Genomic DNA, 6,000 nt, shown 5'->3' on the forward strand with positions numbered 1-6,000 from the left:
TCGTCATTTCGATCTGATTGCAGACCAAAACAGCCAATCAGATTTTTTTGCATCCAAGTCTGTGATTGCCTGGTTTTGTGGCACAAATATAACGGTGTACAGAAAGAGTTGAGCGCGCACGGGCAGAAATGTTGAGAGCGCAAGCAACACATTGCGAGCAAGAGCAAATGCAAAAACTGAGCGAGAGGGGCTGCTTTTGTGTGTGTGTATGGATAATAGCAAACACTGAAATACATTTTTTGCACACAGCAATGATTTTTGTTCACTCAAATTTAGCTTTTCTTCGCTCAAAAGAAATCTTTCCTCAAAATGCGACACTTGCACCTGCAAATGTATTTTACGTGCGCTCAATTTTTTTTTTAATGCGCTCAGAATAGTGGCACAAAAATACCGCCATACATTTTTCACCACATCTGGAGGACTATTCGAATTTGGACAGCCTTCGTCGCGTTGCTGTGACGTCATTGCCTCCAAATATGGCATTTGAAGCATCCTTCCCCTGAATTTGGACACAGCCTTAATCTGTGTGTTGTTTTTCATTCGTTATCAGGTCATCTGTTGTTTCTCATCATGTTTCCAAATTTCATGTCCAGGTTTGTTCAAGTTCATGTCAGGGTTCTTCATGTTGTTTTTTAGTTCTCGCAGTTTAGGTTAATGTTTAGCTTTGCATCAGTTTGCCTTTCCTTTTGTTTGCACCTTTTTCATCAGCCTTATTGAAAGGCTCGCCTTTTGTTAATATCAAGTTTTGTTCTGCGTTCCTTTGTGTCTTCATTTGGGTTGACTATTCACAATTCATAGTCTGCTTTGGCACACTGTGACAGAGGAGATGTATCCATGAAATTAATAAATTTCCCAGCCCAAATTTACTTTCTTAGCATCAACTGAGATCACTACTTCAGGTGTTGTTGTGGTAGTTTTAGAGTAGATGATGTTTAAGAGTGTACAGAGATGAAAAAGTAGTTGCCTCCCCTTAACAAATCTAGTTTGCTCCTGTGAAACAATAGTTCGTACCATATTTTCCAGACAACGTGCCAAAGCTTTAGCAATGATCTTGGCATTCACATCATTAAGAAGAGAGGTCTCTAAGATGCAAAGATTTGTGTCCTTATCTGTTTTTAAGAGACTTATTGAGGCTTGTGTTAGAGTAGGAGGAGAGTGTCATGTTGCAATGATTCCTTACATACTGCAAGCAGTAATGGGGACAGTTTATCCTGACATTTTTTAAAAACATCAACAGGGAATCCGTCCAGAATGGGAGATCTATTACTTTGTATGCTTCTCATGCTTCTCAAGTTCTTTAGCAGCATCTGAGTTTATCACAGGGAAATTGAGGATGTCTAGAAATTAACTAATTTCAGTGGAGTCAAATGGAGATTCAGATGGATATAAAGACTAATAAAATGAGTGAAAAACTGCATTAATAGTGGTGGAATACCTATGCAATGTTCCTGATGAATCTTTTATCTGAGGGATTACATGTGAGGATGATCATAAAAGAAGTCGCTCTGCATCCCTAGAGGGAATAAGATCAAATTCAGTCTGTAAATCACCTTGTGTTTAAGTGAACTAGGAGAGGGAGAAATAGCGATTTGTTGACACAGTTTAATAATATTAATGCTGAGTTCTAGGAGTTTTGCTTCATGGGACTTGTTTACGTGGGCAGAGGAGAAAATAATTAGTCCCTGTACATCTGCTTTCAGTGATTCCAACAGTAGTGAGCATGAGATTGGTTCTTTCATGTTCTGATTTATAGCAGTAAATAGCATCATCAATTTTAGCTGTGATAATAGGATGGGAACACGGAATAATGTAATGATAACAATTAGGTGTCTGCCATTCTTATCGGATATAACGTTTGAAGCTGAAAACTGGATTGACCTACCAATTAAAATAGCTACCCGGTGGCTTTAGAGTTAAAGTTTGAGTGGAACACCTCAGAAACCCAAGGACATTTAAGTCTGACCTGATCTTTGGTGCGCATGTGGGTTCCCTGCAAAAACACTAAGTCAGCTTAAGACGTTACAAATGAACAAATATCCTTGATCTCTTAAGTGGGCTGTCCATGCTTTTAATGTTCCAGCTCAAAAATCTCAGACAAGACCCAAATTGTGGAATATTTACATCAGTGGGCATATATTAGAATTCTTATAGAAGGAAGAAAGAGATGGACTGAATGTGGACCACAACACCCAACCAGAAAAACACACCCTTTTAAACAGAACAACACCCCACTCCCCCCAGCCCCTCATCACAGCTCTTACAATGACCCCAAACGATAGTGTGTAAACTCCACAACGAGTCAAATCCCTAGAACAAGTGATTCAATTTTTTTGTGTTTTTTTTTTTCACAGTCCCATTCATTTGTTTACCTGAAGTAAGTAAAGTAATTAGTTAGTATTTAGCAGTATTTTGCTAAGGTTAGGCAACCTAATAATGTGACTTTTTCGCATTGTTGTAAATTCTGAAGTGAAGTTAGTTTAGAATTGTAATATGTTAGAATATTGATGTTAGTATTCTGAGTAGTATGGCCACAAGTAGACCATATAGTAGGAAACAGAGAAAGGAGAACTGCAGAAAATATCCCTCTTCAAGTTCATATATGAAATGCTCACTCAATTAATTTTGCAGGTGCTCATTTTAAGTACCAGCATTACCTGTCTTTCTTAGTTGAGTTTAGGTTTTTGCCAGTCTTTTATTATTGTGGTCACAACACAGCACTGTAATGCAACGCTATACAAAGACTTTCATGCTAAACAAATATCTTTAGGTTAAAACTAGTGTGTGTGTACATGATCACATAATCCATGCAGTGATTTCAGTATGTTGTTTTCAGTATCTCTGTTACCATATTACTATTTTCTAAGAGACATATTTTTGAATGTGCTGCATGAAAAACGTTTATATTGTGTCTGTGTGAGGGCTAAACATTTCATGCCTAAGACTCTACGTGAAAGTTACAGTATATATATGTTTAGTGCAGATAGATATATAGTGTATATAGTTATATAGGTATACATGTCATACAAAAATCCACAACAATGGCAATGTTCAAAGTTATGAAATGTATCACAGTTATGCATATAAGAAGTGGCTACTATGGCATGAGATATGACATATTTTTTTGTCATTGTTCACAAAACAATGAAGAACCATTTAGCAGCTATAGGTTGAAAGCAAAGGACAAAAGTAGACTATAGCATAAATATAAAATAAATAGATAAAGGTAAACACAGTTTGGTAGTATTTACAAAATAAACACAAAAACGCAGAGTGTCACAGGAGGAGAGAATGACATGTTAAAAATGTGTTTCCAGATTCAATACAATTATCTTAGGGAGGGGTATTGCCAGTTGAAAGAAACTGTTTATTAATCTATTGGTTTTGAACTTTATTGACCTGAAAACTTTCCTAGAGGGCAAGGGGAAGAATAAGTGAGGTCTGGGTTGGGTGTGGTTCATTATAATCCAGCTGGCTTTCTTTTGGTAGGTAGTGTGAATATCACTGAGGGGGGTTAGAGTTGCACTAATGATACGCTCTGCTGCATTCACCACCCATTGCGGATCTTTTTAGGTTTTTGCAGCTGGCGAACCACAACATGCAACAGTGAGTCTAAAGACTTTCAATTGTTGACTGTTGAAGTTGGTCAGCAGTTGACAAGGGAGGTGAGCTTGCTTTAACTTCCTTAGAAAGTAAAGCCTATGTTGGGCATTCCCAAACTGATAAGAGATATATATGGTCCAGGTGATGTCACCCAAGATCTGAAAATCAAGGAACTTGAGATCTCTACTTCTTCCCCATGTATGGAATGGGTAGATGTGCTTCTATTTCCTGAAGTCCACTATCATGTCCTTTTTTTGTAGTGTTGAAGTCCAGTTTATTATGATAATATCACTCTAATGTGTGTCTGACCTCCTCCCTTAAGACTATTTCATCATTGTGTGATACCAGTCCTACCATGGTGGTATCATCAACAAATTTAATAATGACTGAATTCATGTTGTTAAATCATATTCAAGCTAGCACACTAGACTTTTTTGAGAAGTCAGAAATTAATCAAGCAGAACATTCACCCACTAAAACTCTTTTTCTGTTCAGGAAAGTCGGGAAATATTTGTAATTTGGCATCTTAATGAAAAAACAATAAAATGTTTGTATTAAAAAAAGAAGCACATTTAATAATGGTGTTGGTAGAAAATATCCTTTACAATCTCCACAGTACTTTTGTGCTGTGTCCTATACTGGTCTCCCACAATATACTGCAGTTTTATTGAAAACTGATATATCATAACACCAGAATATATGAAACTATCAGTGTTGTTACAGGGGCATCTAATAATTAAACTAAAACATGTAGTAACAACATACTAATACTAATAATTTCTATTACATGATAGAAAATATTAGCCAACACCTCAGAGTATGATTACCAACAGCTCACTAATATAAGAGTAGAAAACTTGATCTACAGGAACAGAGAGTTCAGAATGGTTTACCATTTTTCTTCCTACTAATGGTGCAGAAAGGCAATTCAGCCTGAAACATTTCCAAATATACAGAAATGTAGCGAATGCTGTAATGCATTGCCATTATGGTCTACTCGAGTGCCCTCATTTCCCTCATTTGCTTCGTGAACTATTGATTTATATTAGTCTCTGGTATAGTGGAAACAAAACTGTTAATTATATTATTGAGCATTGGGTTAAAAAACAGGCTGTTTTCCACCATAAAGTGTTGCAAAATACCTTAACAGCAACCTGGCACTCTGAAGAGACAGGATGAAAAGCTCAAGGAGAACTACTGAAAAGCACATACACAGAAAGCAACTCTACAGTTGCATAGCTGGCCTACCAAAAATGAGGATAGAAAAAAGGTGGATCAAGATTTTTTTTTATTAACCTCCTTAGACCTGTGGATTTAACCAGAATCCCCAATAAAGGAAAGTCCGGAATTGGCTCTCTGTTTAAAAAGACATTGTAGTGGGGCTAAGTACTCACCCGACTCTCAGGGTAATCATGTAACAAACTATTGCCAGAGCTGAGCTTGGAGCTAAATAGTATCTCATTCATTACTGCTCAGCATAATGACACTTCACTAACTTGACAGCGCTTGGCTGCTGCAACTAATGGAAATTCCCTGTTTCATTTTCATGCAAGATGGAGTTCTCATTAGAATATGGTATCCTGGTCCAAGTAATTTGCATAATGTTATTTAGGTTGTAGTGTTAAAACCACACAGGTTACAAGTGCTTAGTCTAACACATTACTTTCTCTAGTTTTAGAAAATAATGCTGGATTGCATCGGCCCACTGCCAAAAGCAAATCTGGCCATCAATACATATTAACAGTGAAGCGTTTGGTGACAAGATCCCCAGAGGCCATCCTGTTACATACGTTGAAAGCTAAAACTGTTGTTAGGGCCCTCATTCAGTTTTTTTTTCTGTCTTTGGCCTCCAAAAGGTTATCCAGACTGACGAACTTCACATCCAAAATATTTGCACATGTAGTAGATAAACTAAAAATTAAACATGAAAAATCCATTTTTATTACCCCAAAAATCAAGGTGCTCTGGAAAGATTCCACCAGACCCTAAAAACTACGTTGCACAACTTTTGCCTGGAGTCTGGCAGAGAGTGGACGGGGGTCTGCTGTTGCTCCTGATTGCAATTAGAGAAACCACTCAGGAATCCTTAGTTCTGTAGATCTATTGTTTTGTCATATGGTAAGTTGTCCCCTTTATCTCGTTCGGGAGAAATGGTAATCAGCGACTTCCTAATCCCAACACAATGTGCTGGACTATGTGGCCACCTTTGCTAGACCGCAGTCCTGTACCATGACATTGATGTGGAAGGACACAAACTCATTGGGCAACATGCATACGACCTTTTTGTTAAGCCAACAAAAAGGTCGATAATGCAAAAGGCGGTGGACTATCTCACTGAGCATGGTTTCGCCATTCATAGAAACCAGTGCCTAGAGTTAACCATGTGTATTAGTACCAAAG

Source organism: Oreochromis aureus, linkage group 4 (assembly GCF_013358895.1).
Source record: "Oreochromis aureus strain Israel breed Guangdong linkage group 4, ZZ_aureus, whole genome shotgun sequence".
Lineage (NCBI taxonomy): Eukaryota > Metazoa > Chordata > Actinopteri > Cichliformes > Cichlidae > Oreochromis > Oreochromis aureus.